The sequence below is a fragment of the Pristiophorus japonicus genome, chromosome 8, assembly GCF_044704955.1.
Source record: "Pristiophorus japonicus isolate sPriJap1 chromosome 8, sPriJap1.hap1, whole genome shotgun sequence".
Classification (NCBI taxonomy): Eukaryota; Metazoa; Chordata; class Chondrichthyes; family Pristiophoridae; genus Pristiophorus; species Pristiophorus japonicus.
The window spans coordinates 85,128,129-85,151,197 of record NC_091984.1 but is presented as its reverse complement, the minus strand read 5'-3'; the positions used below and the strand labels follow the sequence as shown (position 1 = coordinate 85,151,197).

The window sequence follows — 23,069 nt, the reverse complement described above, 5'->3', positions numbered from 1 at the left end:
AGCCCCAGTTGCTCCTGTTCACTCATTCTCTGTACATAAGAACATAAGACATAGGAGCAGGAGAAGGCTATACAGCCCGTCGAGCCTGCTCCGCCATTTAATACGATCATGGCTGATCTGATCATGGACTCAGGTCCACTTCCCTGCCCGCTCTCCATAACCCCTTATTCCCTTATCGGTCAAGAAACTGTCTATTTCTGTCTTAAATTTATTCAATGTCCCAGCTTCCACAGTTCTGAGGCAGCGAATTCCACAGATTTACAACCTTCTGGCGCAGTCTCTAATTGCTCCGGGTCAGAATCTCGGAGCTGGTGCTTGACAGGGATAGATTGAGTGGTGGCTGTGTGCTGCAGTCAGCAAGGTAAAGTAGTTGTTCTTCCATATCCAAAGGATGAAGGGAGCTTAGAATGGGTTTCTGAGAAGCAGAGTTCAAATGCCATTTTCAGTCGAAGTGACATAAGATTTCATGATACAGTTTTCTATCTAACATGTAATGTGGGGTACAGTAGGATGAGGAGAGAGGTGAATGTCATCATAAACCTGCACCTGGTACCCTCCCTCCTACCTCTCCATCTCCAACATTCTATTTGGCCTCCCTTCCCAAGATTTGTAGAGCTTCCTCCTTTTAGGGGATGAGAGGATAGAGGATTCAGGTCCACCACTTGTGGCTGTTCTCATTCTGCTATTATGGACTGTTTTTTGCTTTAAAAGAATGCAGAAGTGAGAACTGTCTTTGGTTACAATGCAATAAAGTAAAATCTAGCTTCCACTATGCAGTCTTGCCATGAGCGGAATAGCAGGTGCATGCATCACGCAATTAAGATTTCACGTGAGGCTTTTAATGCGGTAAATGAGCATACGTCTGCGAATGAAGGAACAGGTGAAGGATGAGGATATAAAGGGCATGATACTGCCTTCTGGACATTGACGATAAGCAATTCAAACATTTTAAAACTCTGAGGAAGTTATTGCAAGTGGCGAACATGCTCAGTACAGTGCACTTTTAACAGGTGCAGGTGGCTCTTACCTTGCGTAATCTGGTACAGTCATTTGTGCAGCAAGGAGTGGTCATGTGTGGGTGATTGAGTTGACACTGACTGTCCTAGCCAGTCCCTGCGCTGCTCTCCTTGCAAGCCTGCATTGCTCCATGCCAAACAGTGCCTTCCCCCCTCTGCCTGACTTCATGCAGAAACAGGTCGACACCTTCAGCAGTGAACCTGGGTCCTCCATGCCTTCCTGCAGATCTCGAAAACATTACTGAAATTGTTGTGCATGCAAACCAAACAATATGTCGTATCCTATTTAATCTACTGCATGGCTTTAAATCCCCCAGCCCAAAATGATGAACTCCTAATGACTAATGTTTCTAACTGCAGTGAAACTAGGGCTTTTTTATTAGAATAAAGGTGGTTAACGAGATCTGATGGAGGGGTTTAAAAAAAGTTTTGATCAGGTATACAGGGAAAAACTATTTATACTGCTCGGCGAGTCAGTAACTAGAGAGCATAAATTTGGATGATACCAAAACAATGAAGGGAGACAGTCAGATACTTTTTTTATGTAGAGTATTGTTAAGACTTGGAATAAGCTACCAGGAACAGTAGTGGAAGCAGATTCCATAACAGTTTTTAAAAAGGAGAGTGGATAAATATTTGAAAAGTAAAAATTTTAAAGGGTGTGGGCACCAAACATACAAGAGTTTCATCTCCCAGCATGGATATTCCTCTACCAGATGCGGACGAACAAAAAAAAAAAATAGTTAGACATCAAAAATGACTTTGTATTTCAGCTCAATTAATAAAATAAAACTTATTTCTGCCATAAGTTTTATTTTAAATACTTACAAATTCAATGATCTGACTTTTTTTTTAAACGATCGTTCATGATGAATTATATTATAGTTTCAATTATCAAAATACTTAGAGGCAAGGTTGCGGATTATAACAAAATTATGTTTCCGTTTGAAACAGGCGAGTTATCTCTGTGTTGCCAGGTATTGTGGCTCAATACTAACATTGTTTGCATATGTACTCATCAAGTAGAAAAATCAGTGAGAAATATTTTAAAACTGAACCATTCATAGTGGAAGCATCCCAAAGATGAAGTTTGATACTTATGTTGCTATATAATCAACTGATCTTCTTTCACTTGTCTAGGCTGTTAAGCGTTAATTCGAATAATAAGCAAATATGCCACACTGCTGTCACTTTTACATCACTGAACTGCTTCCAATTGGTTGGACAATAGGAAAAGTAACAGTAAAATTGCTCATCTGCAAGATTTGGGCATACTCAGCTGCTCCTAAGTTGGTGGCAAAAGTGCCAAGCTGAGTAGTCAGCCCAGCTCCAGTAACTATTTAGCTTTGTCGTTGATGGCATTAGATCATAGCCATCTAGCAAAACCTCTATTTAGAGAGGGTCTGTTGCCACCAATGGCAAGTGCTATGGGTCCTTTACAGTGAATGCTTGCTGTCAAGGACAACTCTGGGATATGGAAAGTTTTCGCTCATTCATTATCCCCCTGTCTTATTCAGTATCTTCAAAAACACATGCAACAAAAATTTAATCAAATTAGGAAAGAATGACCATGATTAACATACGGATACAGTGAATGAGGATTTTTATCTTAATCAAATTTAGTTTCATCAAAGGTGCAACCCTATATAACACTCAATTCAGAGCCTTCTTTTATTCAACTGAATACCACCAAATTACTGAGAGAAACAAACACACCCTACCCTATAGATCTTATATGCCACTATTGGTTGTATAGCAGTCATCAAAAAGCCATTTATTGTGAAGTAATAGGATTAAGGTGTAACAACTGCACCAAAAGGCTATAAACACTCGGTGGGGCCAAGTTTCGGCCTGAGTTGCTCCTGTTTTTTTTGGAGCAACTGGTTTAGAATGGAGTATCTTAGAAATTGCAATTCTCGGCATTTAGTTTGCTCCAGTTCTAGTCAGTTAGAACAGATTTTTTTTTTCCCCAAAGGGGCCGTGTCCGGCCACTTACCCCCATTTTGAAAGTTTAGGCAGTGAAAACATACTCCAAACTAACTTAGAATGGAGTAAGTGTAGATTTTTGTACGCTCAGAAAAACCTTGTCTACACTTAGAAAATCAGGCGTAGGTTACAAATCAGGCGTAGGGAATGGGGGGGGGGGGGGGGTTTAAAAGGGAAGTATACAAACATTAAACACTTCAGTTTTACAAATAAAGAGCCATCATCAATAATAAATGATAAATACATCAATAAATCAACCAATAAATCAATCAAAAAAAATTAATAAAAAGAAATAATTAAAAAAAAATAAAACAAAACATTTTCTACTTACCGACTGCAGCACCGGGAGTCCTCCAACAGCGTGCTGGGACGGCCCCCCACCAACCCCCGTGTGTCTCTGTCAGTGTCTCTCACTCTGTCTGTCAGTGTCTGTGTTTCTGACAGCGAGGGGAGGGAAGGAGAGAGGAGGGAGGGAGGGAGAGAGGAGGGAGGGAGAGAGGAGGGAGGGAAGGGGAGGGAAGGAGAGAGGGAAGGAGAGAGGAGGGAGGGAAGGAGAGAGGAGGGAGGGAAGGAGAGAGGAGGGAGGGAAGGAGAGAGGAGGGAGGGTAGGAGAGAGATGGGGAGGGGAGGGAAGGGGAGGGGAGGGAAGGGGAGGGGAGGGAAGGGGAGGGAAGGAGGGGGATAGGGAGGGGGGAAGGAGAGCGGAGAGGGGAGGGGAGGGGAGGGGAGGGAGGGAGGGAAGGAGGCTGAATGGCCGGGCCCAAGACTTCGAGCTGGATTTACAGGTAGGTGGCGTTGGGTCTTGGGTCCCGGGTCCGGGTCGCGGAGATCGGGGGGGGTGGAGCGGAGGTCGGGTCGCCGGGGCGTGGGGGAGCGGAGGTCGGGTCGGGTCCGGGGAACAGGAGTCAAGTCCAGTCGGGTGGGAGGTGAGCCTTATCCACGCAGCCCCAGTGAGGCCATTCAGCCAGGGCTAGGGGCTGCGTGCTTCGGGCCCCTCCCACAGTTTTGGACGCCTGGAGCTACTGCACATGTGCGCCCACGTGCAGAGGTCCCGGCACTGTTTTCAGCGCAGGGACCTAGCTCCGCCCCCCACAGCTCATGCTGCGCCGCGCCCAGCTCCAGAGGACCTGCAGGCAGCCGGAGAATGTGTGTTTTTTAGGTGCACTTTGTGGCGCGAAAAACGGGCGTCCAGGTAACGGCGCGGCCCGAAACTTGGGCCCAGTATATGGGATAGTCAGTTAAGGAATAAAAATACAAATCATATAAAAGTTACATTTAGCTTTTTAAATTTAATGATATACCAGATACACGAGAAAAGCTACCAAGCATGACTTTTGAGAACTCTCCTATAGTATTTCTTTTATCTGAAATAATATATCACAGTATTGTTAGGTCTTGTAAGACCAAACAGACCGAATCACGTATAATTAAGGAGAAATATTCCAAGCTGGTAAAATTTAAAAATTACTTTGCAATACTAAAACACAATGTGTAACTTTACAATATTAAATATTTTTATAGCAAAGTATCACATTATCGGAGGGTGAGGAACAGAACACTTTCTTCTATTAAGAGATTTCAGCATTTATTTACACAAAGACAGTGAAGTGCATCTTGCCGTTGAGAAAAATGATATTTATCTAATAATGGACTTCCTCAGAGAGTGAGCATTCAACAGACATTATGCTAAATGATTACCAGAACTACACATTGAAATAACTTAAAGAAATGAAAAGTAGCTTATCTTTACAATTTTTGACTAAGGTTCAACATAAAAGGTTTTCACTGAAGGCAATTTTTGATCAAATACTATAGCCCTTTTGAGGCCAATAGAGCAAAGGATCAATCTGTCCTTTACTTCATATTATAATACAACACAAGTAAAAATTATTGTTCCAAGGGGGTTTACTCCCAGTACCACATGCGAGTGAGTACAGAAACAGAAGATAGTGCAGGTGAATGTGTGGCTGGAGACATGACACAGGAGGGAGGCCTTCAGATTCCTGGGGCATTGGGACTAGTTCTGGGACAGGAGGGATCGACACAAGCTGGACAGGTTGCACTTGAACAGGGCTGGGACCAAGTCCTTGCAGGGAGATTATATGGGCCCCAAGTTTCCACACGATAAAAAACGGGCGCCCCTCCGAGCTGGGCGCCCGTTTTTCGCGCTGAAAAAAAAACGCGTGATTCTGGAGCGACCTGCAGCTCCATGTCTGCTTGGCGCGGCGCCCAGGGGGGCGGAGCCTAGCACTCGCGCCGATTTTGTAAGTGGGAGGGGGCGGGTACCATTTAAATTAGTTTTTTTCCTGCCGGCAACCCTGCGCGTGCGCGTTGGAGCGTTCGCACACGCGCAGTGTAAAGGAAACATTGGCACTCGGCCATTTTTGTAGTTCTTTGTAGCTGTTTAATTTTTGAACATTTTTTAATAAAAGCACATTGCTATCAGCACATCAGCACTGAGGCTTCTTGCAGCAGTGAGAAGGCTGCAGGAAGCCTCAGAAAGTTGAGGCAGCCATTTCCCTACCTCCCCCGGCCGCCGTCGGGAACGGCTTCCTCCTCTTCCCCCCCCCCCCCCGGCGGGAACGAACGGCTGCCTCCTTTCCCCCTCCCCCCCCCTCCGCGGGAACGAACGGCTGCCTCCTTTCCCCCCCCCCGCGGGAACGAACGGCTGCCTCCTTTCCTTCCCCCCCACCCCCCCGCGGGAACGAACGGCTGCCTCCTTCCCCCCACCCCCCGCGGGAATGAACGGCTGCCTCCTTCCCCCCACCCCCCGCGGGAACGAACGGCTGCCTCCTTTCCTTCCCCCCCACCCCTCCGCGGGAACGAACGGCTGCCTCCTTCCCCCCACCCCCCGCGGGAATGAACGGCTGCCTCCTTCCCCCCCCCCGCGGGAACGAACGGCTGCCTCCTTCCCCCCACCCCCCGCGGGAACGAACGGCTGCCTCCTTTCCTTCCCCCCCCACCCCCCCGCGGGAACGAACGGCTGCCTCCTTTCCTTCCCCCCCCACCCCCCCGCGGGAACGAACGGCTGCCTCCTTCCCCCCACCCCCCCGCGGGAATGAACGGCTGCCTCCTTTCTCCCCCCCCACCCCCCCGCGGGAACGAACGGCTGCCTCCTTCCCCCCACCCCCCCGCGGGAATGAACGGCTGCCTCCTTCCCCCCCCCCCCGCGGGAATGAACGGCTGCCTCCTTCCCCCCACCCCCCGCGGGAACGAACGGCTGCCTCCTTCAACCCCCCCCCCCCCCGCCGCGGGAACGAACGGCTGCCTCAACTTGTGAGGCTTCCTGCAGCATTCTCCCTGGCTGAAGCACTTTCACACAGGTAGAAATTTTTATTCAGGTTGGATTTATTTGTATAATATTTGTATAAGTATAAATAAGGATTTATTATAGAATTTAATGACTTCCCTTCCCCCCCCCCCCCACCTCGTTCTGGACGCCTAATTTGTAACCTGCGCCTGATTTTTTAATGTGTAGACAAGGTTTTTTCAGTTCTACAAAAATCTTCACTTGCTCCATTGTAAGTTAGTTTGGAGTACGTTTTCACTGTGGAAACTTTGAAATCAGGCGTCAGTGGCCGGACACGCCCCCTTTTGAAGAAAAAATTGTGTTCCAAAGTGAAACTGTTCTAACTGACTAGAACTGCAGAAAAAAAAATGTGGAGAATTGCAATTTCTAAGATAGTCTGTTCTCCACCAGTTGCTCCTAAAAATCAGGCGCAAATCATGTGGAAACTTGGGCCCATGATGCTGTGGGGGATGGTTTAAACTAATTTGGCAAAAGGAGGAGCACCAGCAAGAGAGGAGAAACAAAATGCATAGAAAACTGGGAGGGACAAAGAGCAACGGAACAAAGAATAGCATAAAAAGAGCAGGAATTAGGTGGAGGAAAAAAGCAAAGCTGACCAACATGGTGTTGGAATACATGCGTGGTTAATGCGAGGAGTGTTACAAATATGGTTGTTGAGTTACAGATGCAAGTTGCCACAAGGAGTTATGATATAGTGGTTATAATGGAGACCTGGTTTTAAACATGGATAGGAGTTGGACTGGGAACTAAACATTTCTGACTACAAAGTATTCAGGAGGGATAGGCGGGGGGAGGGAATGGGACGGGGGAATTGATTAAGTAAATATCACAGTTCTACAGAGGGATGATATACTTGAGGGTCCCATTTGGTTAGAGTTAAGGAACAGAGAAGGAGTTGTTATATTGCTGGGTGTTGTACTATAGATCCCCAAATGATAAGGAGATTGAAGAGTAATCTGCAGGCAAATTTGAGAAATGTAAAAATAATCGTGCAGTAATAGTAGGGGACTTTAATTACCTGAATATAGACTGGGGGAAAAACAAAGTAAAGGGCAAGGTGGGTGAAGAATTCCTAAATGTGTATAGGAGAACTTCCTTAATCAGTAAGCTTCTAGCCCAACAAGCCACTGCTGGATCTAGTTCTGGGAATAACGTAGGACAAGTATAGAGTGCTGCAGTGGGAGAACTGCTGGGTAACAGGTTTAAAGCAGCTATGGAAAGGGATGAAGATAAATCAAAAAAAGTGAAAACACCCAGCTGGAGGAGAGACAATTTCAGTGACTTGAGAAGGGGTCGAGCACAGGTGGATTAGAAACAAAGATTGGCCACAAAAACAGTTGGAGAGGAGATTTGATAGAAGTGTTCAAAATCATGACAGAGTAGAGAGAAAGAAACTATTCCCATTGGCAGAAGGGTCGCGAACCAAGGAACAGATTTAAGATGATTGGCAGAAGAACCAAAGGCGACACGAGGTGAAACTTTTTTACACAGCGAGTAGTTATAATCTTAAATGCACTGCCTGAAAGGGTGGTGGAGGCAGATTCAATCGTGGCTTTCAAAAGGGAACTGGTAAGTGCCTGAAGGAAAAATATCTGCAAGGCTACAGGGAAAGGACAGGGGATTGGAACTAGTTGAAGTGCTCTCGCAGAGAGCTGGCACCGGCTCGACGGGCTGAATGACCTCCTTCTGTGCTGAAACCATTCTATGATATTCCCATAAGGAGGAAAGATGGGGCATCCAACACTAGAGCTCCCTGGATGGCAAAGGAAATAGAGGTTAAAATAAAGCAGAAAAGGATGTTTAGGACAAATGTCAGATACAGAATATAGTAGAAAATCAGGCAGAACACAGTGCGGGGGAAATTGAAAAACGATAAAAGGGCAAAGAAAGAGTATGAGAAAAGATTAACTGGCAACATAAAAGGAAAGCCAAAAATCTTTTATAAACAAGTAGTAAAATGATAATTAAATGAATGGTGGGACCGATTTGGGAAAGGAAGAAATAAAAGAAAGACTTGCATTTATATATATATATTTTGCATAGGGGCAAAAAAGAAAATCTTATGAATGCAGAGGGCATGACTGAGGTACTGAATGAGTACTTTGCATCAGACTTCACAAAAGGAGGAAGAAGTTAATGGAGGTAATTTTTACAGACACGCTGGGAGCAGGTAGCACACAGGAAACCTGGAAGTATGGGTTTCCCAGCAAGCTGTGGAGATTTAATTCCACGTCTTATGCTATTGACAGGTTCCCTGCCCGGAAGTCTGCCTGATTGATCAGCATGGCTTCTAGTCAGGCGGGGAGTACTCCAGAAGGGGCCGCAGGACCTGGCAAGTCTGATCCCTGACCCTGGGTTTGGGGGGGGCGGAAAAGAGATCTGATGATTGGAAATTTGGGGTGGGGGAGGAAGCGCTCTTGTTCCTCCTTTCCCACAAGGAGTGCTCTCCGAGGCTGTTCTCGCCTTGCTGCAGCTGCCGGGTTTTCCCAAGGCCTTGGAAACACAGCCAGCCATAGTAAAACCTGCACAGCAGGTTAAATCCGAGGCTTCCAGCCTACTTAACATATTTAAAATGCCAACCCGCCTCTTCGGAGCGAGTTAGCTGCCTGTCTCTTGTCCTGCCTCAGGTAAAACCCAGAAGTTGATGGGTCGGAGCCAGCTTCCCAACACGCCTTAAATTTTTAGCCATTTAAAATTCCCCCCAATGTTGCAGTAGAGATTGGGGGTTGGGTGGAAATAGACATATATTGGATAGGATAAAAAGATAGAAAGAAGGTACTAAGTAGGTTGGCATTCGAAGTTAGCTAGTCACCCCATCCAGATGGGATGCATCCTAGGTCACTGACAGAAGCTAGAGTGGAGATAGGAGAAGCTCTGACCACAATCTTTCAATCCTCCTTGGATTTATGGGATTGGTGCCAGAGGACTGGAGGATTGCACATGTTACACCTCTCTTCAAAAACAGAGAGGGATAAACCTGGTAGTAACTACAGGTCAATTAATGTAACATCAGTGGTGAGAAACTACTGGAGACAATTGTTAAGGACAAAATTAATTTTCACTTGGGTTAATAAGGTATACCCTGCATGGATTTGTTAAATGCAAATCGTGTCGGACTAACCTGATGGGAGTTATTTGATGAAGTAACAGAGGTTTGATAAAGGGAGTACAGTGGATGTTAAACACATGAACTTTCAAAAAGGCATTTAATAAGGTACTGCATAACAGACTTATTTAGAAAATAGAGGCACATGATATTAAAGGGATGGTGGTAACTTGTGTATGAAATTGGCTACGGGATAGGAGGCAGAGTGAAGTGTTGAATCGATGTTTTTCTGACGGGAGGGAATTATGCAGTGGGGTGCCCTAGGAGTCGGTATTAGAATCATTGTTTCTCTTGTTATAAATGACCTGGACTTAGGTGTAGGAGTACAATTTACAATTGTGTAAATGATACAAAACTTGGTAATGTAGTAAATAGTGAACAGGATACCAGCAGACTTCAAGAGGACAGAGACAGACTGGTGAAATGGGCAAGATTCCTCGCAGATCCAATTTAATGCAAATAAGTGTGAAGTGATGCACTTGGGAGAAACGACATGGAGAGGCAGCACAATCTAAATGATACTATTTTGAGGGGACTGCAAGAGCAGAAGGACCTGAGGGTTAATGTTCCCGCTAAGCTGCGCAGTCATCTGCAAAGTCCCTCGCCAGCTTTTACATTCTAGGTACCGCACATGCGCAAAATGTGAATGGGCCACGTATTGGGGGAGACAGACTGCGCAGAAGGCAGTGCAGCCTACAGGGGATATTGCTGAGGGTACATATTCACAAATCCTTGCTGGTTGGGGGGGGGGGGGGGGGGGAGGAAGAGTTGATAAGGCAGTTAAGAAAGCTTATGGAATACTTGGCCTTGTGAATCGGGGCACTGAATACATAAACGAGCAAGTCTTGCTAAACCTTTACAAAACACTAGTTAGGTCTCAACTGAAGTATTGTGTACAATTCTGGGCACTACATTTCAGGAAGGATGTCAAGGCCCTGGAGAGGGTACAGAGGAGGTTTACCAGGATAATACCAGGGATGAGAGAGTTGAATTATGCAGAGAGATTGGAGAAACTGGAATTATTCTCCTTTGAGTAGAGGTGGTTAAAGGGAGACCCAATAGAGGTATTCAAAATGAGGAGGGGTTTTGATGGAGCAGGGGGAAACTATTTCCTCTGGCAAGCAGGTCAGTAACCTGAGGTCACAAATTTAAAATAACTGGCAAAAGGAACTAATGGGGAAATGAGGGTCGTTAAGATTTAGAATGCATGACCTGAAAAAGTGTGGAGGAATCAGGTTCCATTATAACTTTCAAAAGGCAACTGACATGTATTTGAAGAGGACTATTTTGCAGGGTTATGGGGGAAAAGCTGGGGTGTGGGAGTAAATTGCACAGCTTTTTCAAAGAATCAGCACAGGCACGGCGGGCCAAATGGCCTCATTCTATTTTGCAAGATTCAATGATTCGAAGTATGTTCAAATATATAATTGCAGGCCCCATTATGGGCCATGAATTTTTGGGAAGTGTCGTATCCATATATAATGGGCCGGATTTTGTGGCAGGAATAATGGTGAGGGCTATCAGCACTCACTTATTATGGAGTAAATCGAACAGTAACTTCCAGCGTCCACAGATGCGCACTTAAATACAGAAATCGGGACGTTGCTGTCCGAGTTGCCCTGCTCCTCCAGAAGCTTTGTTATAATATCTCGCCGAGAGACTCTGCATTGAAATACATGGAAGAGCATGAAGTTGTGGAACTTACCCACTAGACACACACTAAACACATGAGAAAAAGTTAAGGTTTGTTCATTCAACTGGAAGTGAATTTTTAACAGCGTGCTAAGTCTTAATTACGACCAAACAACCTCTCTAGCATTGAAAATTTACTTTTACAAGTGTGGAGTCTCATTCCTTCAGATTTTAATTATTGTTGGAGATTTCAAAGAAACCAAACTTTTTTTTTGCTTTTTCTTTCCATCTCTCACTGTACATGATTTTACATTGAATATTCTAATTTACACTTCCTGGTTTAGATTCAGCAAGATTCTTCAATCCGATTGGTTGAAGCGACACGCAGGTCCCAGATCCTCTGTAGAGGGTACAGTGCTGAAATGGCTCTTAAATTACCACAAGTTGCCACGCAAAATAACAGTAAAAGGCCGTAGGCAGTTGTCAGTGTAATGAACAGCAAATGCGGTTTGTTCGCTGCTGACTACAAAATCCAGATGAATATCTACTAACCCTCCCCTAACACCACAACCTTCGGACTCAGAGGCTATAAACTGAGCCAATTAGGAAAGGAAATAGCATGTCAGCCTTTACAGCAAGGGAGTTGGAGTACAAGAGTAAGGAAGTCGTGCTACAATTGTACAGGACTTTGGTGGGACCACACCTGGAGTACCGTGCACAGTTGCGGTCTCCTTCTCAGAGGACAATATATTTGCAATGAAGGTTCACTGGATTGATTCCTGGGATGGGAGGGGTGTCCCATGAGAGATTGAGCAGATTGGACCTATACTCTCTGGAGTTTAGAAGAATGAGAGGTGATCTCATTGAAACATACAAGATTCTGAGGGGGATTGACAGGATAGATGCCGAGAGGTTGTTTCCCCTGGCAGGAGTGTCTAGAACTCGGGAGAATTGAGGGTTGTGAATCTTTGGAATTCTCTCCCCCAAAGGGCTGTGAATGCTGAGTCGTTGAGTACATTCAAGGCTAAGATAGACAGATTTTTGGACTCTAGGGGAAATCAAGAGATATGAAGATCAGACAGGAAAGTAGAGTTGAGATCGAAGATCAGCCATGATCTTACTGAGTGGCGGAGCAGGCTCAAGGGGCCACATGGCCTACTCCTGCTCCCAAGTCTTATGTTCTTATCTCTACTCATTTATTTAGATGTGACAAATACACTAAGCTACCAAAAAATAACCAGAACTCGTCTCGTGATTCTTCCAGGGTGAATGACTTGCATGCTTCGTATGACTAACCTAATGATGAATTTATGGGTTCCTGTAAGAATTATCGTTATTACAATTACCATTTTTACCATTACTTGTTGCAGTTCTATCAGTTTAACGAATGCACTGCAATAGTTTGATAAAGATTTGTTTCATCGTTCCTAAGCTTCTTCCAGATATTTTTTGTTTCAGTATCCATTATTGGAGGGCACTACGCACAAAGTATATTTTCTGTTCCTAGTTTAAAAAAATACATGTTTTGCAGAGAGGAGCAATTCAACAGTTATCCACCAGGGAGAGGTATCAATCAGTGCACACAATGCAACACTGTTCTGGTCTTTCCTGACAAGGCTGCAGTATTCAGTAGATAACATTTGATGTCTACTAAAAGTTATCTGCAAAACACCTTTGTTTTTAGCATGAGGCACATGTCTTTGTGACTATGATCAGTGATGTACTGCTACAGTATGCACAGCAATTTTTTTTAAACAAATAAAATATATTTAACTTCTAAACTCTGATTTGATCAGCCTTATTGACGAACATTAAAAACATATTAAGTGAACTAGTCATACGGATCAGTTCCATAAAACGCAGTGCTTCTTGGTTTAGGCAAATCTAACAGTAAACATGGGTTCTAAACAAAACAATGTATAGGTATAATGACATTCATCACAAGACCAAATTACACATACCAAATCAATGCCAGTTTGTCCAATTCAGATGTCTGGCGACACAAATTGAAAGCAGACTCAAATTTCCCATTACATTTCCATTCCCCCCCATCTGTTTGATTTTATTTGCAGTACAAGAAAAACAATTGCCTTACACAAAGATCAGATACTATACTTACATGAAAGTACACTATACATGTGTAGAAAAGACAGGCAGCAGATACATTTATGTGAGTCAGCTATATAAATGGTGCAACTCTACTCAATACACACTTGCAGATTCAAATACTAAACACAGACTGGAGTGCCATATTGCAGTATAAACAAGACATTACTTTTGGCACATCAAAAGGAGGACTGTCAAATGATGGACCAAACCAAGTTCAATTATCAATACATATCCACAGGAAACAACATTGTCATACAAAAATATTAGGATTTGGCATAAGATCGTGAATTCTACAGTTGTGCTGAACACCTGAAATCAATGCTATAAAATCCATACATGCAAATGTCACACACATGCCTGTCTGAGCTTGACCTATTTGCAAAAAAGCATACTGAACCACATTTGTACAACAACTGGATAAAAGCTCCGAAAAACTGCCTGGATTGTGTAGTTTGATTAGAAATCAACACCACAACGTCCATAAGTCAAATCCTCCATTAGTATGTTCTATAGCAGATACCTTAGTGTGGATTACTTCGTGAAAGGTACTCCAATTCCTTCTCAGTGAAAACTACCCAACTAGCTTAAAAGTGGTTACTGAATGTTCCAAGGTTGAAGTGAGAGACATCTTATCACCCAATGCAGCCTTACTGAAAGGCAGCATACCACAAAATCTCGACGAGGTGGTAATTTTTGGCAAGTCAGAATGCTTGCAGATATTCCAGAAGAGCTTTTTAAACTTAGAACCAGTGCTACAGCTATTGGAGTTGAGCCAGAATTAGGACTGTATTTGCATGGGTCTTCTGATATGCATCTTTGAACTAAATCTAGATCAACAAGTTCCAAAATTCTCCTGAAAAATACTATGAGAAAGCAGAGAAGATACAGCGTGAGCTAAATCACGTGCACTGAAATAATTCCATTTGTGACTGTAAAGGGAAAAAAGTTAAAACCACTCACCTGCTCTATGCAGTCTGAAAGGAAACGAGCTTAAAGATTGCTTCTATTCAATGAATGCTCTGAAGGAGTCTGAAAAAAATGTAAATTGCAAAAATAAAAGAAAATAATCAATTCTAACAGTGAAGTCTTGATACAAACAATTATGCATAGAATGCTACCAAACAGCAACCCCACCTCCTGCCAAACAAGTTTTTGCATAAAAGCGACTGCACAATAGTTTCTAATCACCTACTCTGAGGTCTCCTGTGAACTGAAATCTTCATTCAAACACATGCAAAAGCATGCCGTATATAAATATACCTGCACGCACGCAGTATTTAAATAAATATATATATATATAATATATAGATGCGCGCGCTCGCAAATATATATATGCACGCGCATATATAAAAATATGTGCGCGCGCACATATCTATATATATATAGTGCGCGCGCATATATATATATATATATATATATATATAGTGCGTGCGCGCATATATATATATATATATATATATAGTGCGTGCCCACACTATATATATATATATATATATATTTATAGTGCGTGCCCACACTATATATATGTATATATATATGCGTGCACGCACACTATATATATATATATGCGCGCACGCACACTATATATATACATATATATATATGCGCGCACGCACACTATATATATACATATATATATATACATATATATACATATATATATGCGCGCGCGCACACTATATATATGTATATATATACACATATATATACGCGCGCGCACACGATATATATATATGCGCGCGCGCACACTATACATATATATATGCGCGCACGCACACTATACATATATATATGCGCGCACGCACACTATATATATATATACACATATATATATGCGCGCACGCACACTATATATATATATATATACACATATATATATGCGCGCGCACACTATATATATATATATATATATATGCGCGCACGCACACTATATATATATATATATATATATGCGCGCGCGCACACTATATATATATATATGCGCGCGCGCACACTACATATATATATATGCGCGCACGCACACTATATATATATATACATAGATATATGCGCGCGCGCGCACTATATATATATATATACATAGATATATGCGCGCGCGCACACTATATATATATATATATATATATACATAGATATATGCGCGCGCGCACACTATATATATATATATATACACATAGATATATGCGCGCGCGCACACTATATATATATATATATACACATAGATATATGCGCGCGCGCACACTATATATATGCGGCGCGCACACTATATATATATATATATATGCGCGCGCGCACACTATATATATATATATATATGCGCGCGCGCACACTATATATATATATGCGCGCGCGCACACTATATATATATATATATGCGCACGCACACTATGTATATATATATATATGCGCACGCACACTATGTATATATATATATATATGCGCACGCACACTATATATATATATATATATATGCGCACGCACACTATATATATATATATATATATATATATGCGCACGCACACTATATATATATATATATATATATATGCGCACGCACACTATATATATATATATATATATGCGCACGCACACTATATATATATATATATATATATGCGCACGCACACTATATATATATATATATATATATGCGCACGCACACACTATATATATATATATATATGCGCACGCACACACTATATATATATATATGCGCACGCACACACTATATATATTATATTATATATATATATATATGCGCACGCACACACTATATATATATATATGCGCACGCACACTATATATATATATGCGCACGCACACTATATATATATATGCGCACGCACACTATATGTATATATATGCGCACGCACACGATATATATATACATACGCGCACGCACACGATATATATATATATACGCGCACGCACACGATATATATATATACGCGCACGCACACTATATATATATATATATATATACGCGCACGCACATTTTATATATATATATACACGCACACTATATATATATATACACGCACACTATATATATATATATATACGCACGCACACTATATGCGCGCACGCACACTATATATATATATATGCGGCGCACGCACACTATATATATATATATGCGCGCATGCACACATATATATGCGCGCATGCACACATATATATGCGCACGCGCACACATATATATGCGCACGCGCACTATATTATATATATATATGCGCACGCACACTATATATATATATATATATATATATACACGCACACTATATATATACACGCACACTATATATATATACACGCGCACGCACACTATATATATATATATATATATATACACACACACGCACACTATATATATATATATATATATATATACACGCACGCGCACTATATATATATATATGCGCGCACGCACTATATATATATATATATGCGCGCACGCACTATATATATATATATATGCGCGCACGCACACTATATATATATATATATGCGCGCACGCACACTATATATATATATATATATATGTGTATATATATGCGCACGCACACTATATATATATATGTATATATATATATGCGCACGCACACTATATATATATATATATGTATATATGCGCACGCACACTATATATATATATATATGTATATATATGCGCACGCACACTATATGCGCATGCACACGCACACTGTATATATATGCGCGGACGCACACTATATGCGCGCACGCACACTATATATAATATATATATATATATGCGCGCACGCACACTATATGTATATATATATATATATGCGCGCAGGCACACTATATATATATATATGCGCGCACGCACACTATATATATATATATATGCGCGCACGCACACTATATATATATATATATATATGCGCACGCACGCACACTATATATATATATATATGCGCACGCACACTATATATATATATAGATATATATGCACGCACGCACACTATATATATATATATAGATATATATATGCGCGCACGCACACTATATATATATATATATAGATATATATATGCGCGCGCCGCGCGCACGCACACTATATATAGATATATATATGCGCGCACGCACGCACACTATATATATATATGCGCGCACGCACGCACACTATATATATATATATATGCGCGCACGCACACTATATATATATATATGCGCGCACGCACACTATATATATATATATATATATATATATATATATACGCGCACGCATACTATATATATATATATATATATATATATATATACGCGCACGCACACTATATATATATATATATGCGCGCACAATATGCGGCGCACGCACACTATATGGCGCGCACGCACACTATATATATATATATATATGCGCGCACGCACACTATATATATATATATATGCGCGCATGCACACTATATATGCGCTCACGCAGCACGCACACTATATATATAGATATATATATGCGCGCACGCACACTATATATATATATATATATGCGCACGCACACTATATATATATATATATATATATGCGCACGCACACTATATATATATATATATATATGCGCACGCACACTATATGCACGCACATATATATGCGCACGCACACTATATATATATATATATATGCTCACGCACACTATATAGATATATATATATATATGCGCACGCAGACTATATAGATATATATATATATATATGCGCGCGCGCACACTATATAGATATATATATACGCACGCACACTATATATGCGCACGCACACTATATATATATATATATGCATATGCGCACGCACACTATATATATATATATATATATGCGCACGCACACTATATGTATATATATATATATATATATGCGCACGCACACTATATGTATATATATATATGTATGCGCACGCACACTATATATATATATATATATATGCGCACACACTATATATATATATATATGCGCACGCACACTATATATATATATATACGCGCACGCACACTATATATATATATATACGCGCACGCACACTATATATATATATATACGCGCACGCACACTATATATATATATACGCGCACGCACACTATATATATATATATACGCGCACGCACACTATATGCGCACGCACACTATATATATATATATATATGCGCACGCACACTATATGCGCACGCACACTATATATATATATATATATGCGCACGCACACTATATATATATATATATATGCGCACGCACACTATATATATATATATATATGCGCACGCACACTATATATATATATGCGCACGCACACTATATATATATATATATATATGCGCACGCACACTATACATATATATATATGCGCACGCACACTATACATATATATATATGCGCACGCACACTATACATATATATATATGCGCACGCACTATAATATATATTCGCATGCACACTATATATATATATATATACGCACGCACACTATATATACGCACGCTATATATATTGCGCACGCACACATATATATATATATGCGCACGCACACATATATATATGCGTATATATATTTATGCGCACGCACACTATATGCGCACGCACACTATATATATATATGCGCACGCACACGCACACTATATATATATATAATTATATATATATGCGCACGCACACTATATATATGCGCACGCACACTATATATATATATATGCGCACGCACACTATATATATATATATGCGCACGCACACTATATATATATATATGCGCACGCACACTATATATATATATATATGTGCGCACGCACACTATAGATATATATGTGCGCACGCACACTAGATATATATATGCGCACGCACACTATATATATATGCGCACGCACACTATATATATATGCGCACGCACACTATATATATATATATATGCGCACGCACACTATATATATATATATGCGCACGCACACTATATGTATATATATATATATATATATATGCGCACGCACACTATATATATATATATATGCGCACGCACACTATATATATATATGCGCACGCACACTATATATATATATATATATGTATATATATGCGCACGCACACTATATGCGCATGCACACGCACACTGTATATATATGCGCGGACGCACACTATATACTATATATATATATATATATATATGCGCGCACGCACACTATATATATATATATATATATATGCGCGCAGGCACACTATATATATATATATGCGCGCACGCACACTATATATATATATATGCGCGCACGCACACTATATATATATATATATGCGCGCACGCACACTATATATATATATATATATATGCGCACGCACGCACACTATATATATATATATATATATATGCGCACGCACGCACACTATATATATATATATATATATATGCGCACGCACGCACACTATATATATATATATATATGCGCACGCACACTATATATATATATAGATATATATGCGCGCACGCACACTATATATATATATAGATATATATATGCGCGCACGCACACTATATATATATATATATATATATATAGATATATATATGCGCGCACGCACACTATATATAGATATATATATGCGCGCACCCACGCACACTATATATATATATATGCGCGCACGCACACTATATATATATATATATATATATATACGCGCACGCATACTATATATATATATATATATACGCGCACGCACACTATATATATATATATGCGCGCACAATATGCGGCGCACGCACACTATATGCGCGCACGCACACTATATATATATATATATATATATGCGCGCACGCACACTATATATATATATATATATGCGCGCATGCACACTATATATGCGCTCACGCAGCACGCACACTATATATATAGATATATATATGCGCGCACGCACACTATATATATATATATATGCGCACGCACACTATATATATATATATATGCGCACGCACACTATATATATATATATATGCGCACGCACACTATATATATATATATATATATATATATGCGCACGCACACTATATGCACGCACATATATATGCGCACGCACACTATATATATATATATATATATGCTCACGCACACTATATAGATATATATATATATGCGCACGCAGACTATATAGATATATATATATATATATGCGCGCGCGCACACTATATAGATATATATATACGCACGCACACTATATATGCGCACGCACACTATATATATATATATATGCATATGCGCACGCACACTATATATATATATATATATGCGCACGCACACTATATATATATATATATATATATATGCGCACGCACACTATATGTATATATATATATGTATGCGCACGCACACTATATATATATATATATATATATGCGCACACACTATATATATATATATATATATATACGCGCACGCACTATATATATATATATACGCGCACGCACACTATATATATATATATATACGCGCACGCACACTATATATATATATATACGCGCACGCACACTATATATATATATATATGCGCACGCACACTATATGCGCACGCACACTATATATATATATATATATGCGCACGCACACTATTATATATATATATATATGCGCACGCACACTATATATATATATATATATATATATGCGCACGCACACTATATATATATATATATATATATGCGCACGCACACTATATATATATATATATATGCGCACGCACACTATATATATATGCGCACGCACACTATATATATATATGCGCACGCACACTATATATATATATATATATATATATATGCGCACGCACACTATACATATATATATATATGTGCACGCACTATAATATATATTCGCATGCACACTATATATATATATATATACGCACGCACACTATATATACGCACGCTATATATATTGCGCACGCACACATATATATATATATGCGCACGCACACATATATATATATATGCGTATATATATTTATGCGCACGCACACTATATGCGCACGCACACTATATATATATATGCGCACGCACACTATATATATATATATATGCGCACGCACACTATATATATATATATATATGCGCACGCACACTATATATATATATATATGTGCGCACGCACACTATATATATATATATATATATGCGCACGCACACTATATATATATATATGCGCACGCACACTATATATATGTATAAATATATGCGCACGCACACTATATATATATGTATATATATATGCGCACGCACACTATATATATGTATATATATATGCGCACGCACACTATATATAAGTATATATATATGCGCACGCACACTATATATATGTATATATATATGCGCACGCACACTATATATATGTATATATATATGCGCACGCATACTATATATATGTATATATATATGCGCACGCACACTATATATATGTATATATATATATATGCGCACGCACACTATATATATATATATATGCGCACGCACACTATATATATATATATGCGCTCGCACACTATATATATATATATATGCGCACGCACACTATGCGCACGCACACTATATATATATATATATATATTGCGCGCACGCACACTATATATATATATATATATATGCGCACGCACACTATATATATATATATATATATGCGCACGCACACTATATATATATATATATATATATGCGCACGCACACTATATATATATATATATATATATGCGCACGCACACTATATATATATATATATATATATGCGCACGCACACTATATATATATATATATATGCGCACGCACACTATATATATATATATATGCGCACGCACACTATATATATATATATATATATATATGCGCACGCACACTATATATATATATATATATATATATATGCGCACGCACACTATATATATATATATATATATATGCGCACGCACACTATATATATATATATATATATATATATGCGCACGCACACTATATATATATATATATATATATGCGCACGCAAACTATATATATATATGCGCACGCACATTATGCGCACGCACACTATACATATATATATATATATATAATATATATGCGCACGCAATATATATATATATATATAATATATTCGCATGCACACTATATATGCGCACGCACACTAAATATACGCACGCTATATACACATACACATGCGCACGCACACTATATATATATATATATATATGCGCACGCACACTATATATATATATAGATGCGTATATATATTTATGCGCACGCACAATACATATATATTATGCGCACGCACAATATATATATTATGCGCACGCACACTATATATATATATACGCACGCACACTATATATATAATTATATATATATGCGCACGCACACTATTTCTATATATATGCGCACGCACACCATATATATATATGCGCACGCACACCATATATATATATATATGCGCACGCACACCATATATATATATATGCGCACGCACACTATATATATATATATACACATGCGCACACACTATTATGCGCACGCACACTGTACACACATATATATATATATATATATATATGCGCACGCACACTATATATATATATATATATATATATGCGCACGCACACTAGGCGCACGCACACTATATATATGCGCACGCACACTATATATATATATATATATATATGCGCACGCACACTATGCGGACGCACACTATATATATATATGCGCACGCACAATACATATATATTATGCGCACGCACAATACATATATATTATGCGCACGCACTATATATATTATGCGCACGCACTATATATATTATGCGCACGCACAATATAGATATATATTATGCGCACGCACACTATATATATTATGCGTACGCACACTATATATATATATGCGTACGCACAC

At 39.7% G+C, this 23,069-nt stretch overlaps 1 protein-coding gene across 6 annotated transcripts in view; it reads right to left on the bottom strand.

Moving 5' to 3' along the window:
- LOC139268607 (guanine nucleotide-binding protein G(I)/G(S)/G(O) subunit gamma-12) overlaps nucleotides 1–23,069 on the bottom strand; it is a 213,817-nt gene that overhangs the window by 142,193 nt on the left and 48,555 nt on the right. For 5 of the 6 annotated variants that reach the window (XM_070886996.1, XM_070886997.1, XM_070886995.1 and 2 more), the window contains one exon: nucleotides 14,120–14,188. The gene's annotated coding sequence lies outside the window, so the exon portion shown is untranslated. Of the gene's footprint in view, nucleotides 1–10,949; nucleotides 11,027–14,119; nucleotides 14,189–23,069 lie in introns of those variants that run through there. The other variant, XM_070887000.1, reaches the window with a different exon arrangement.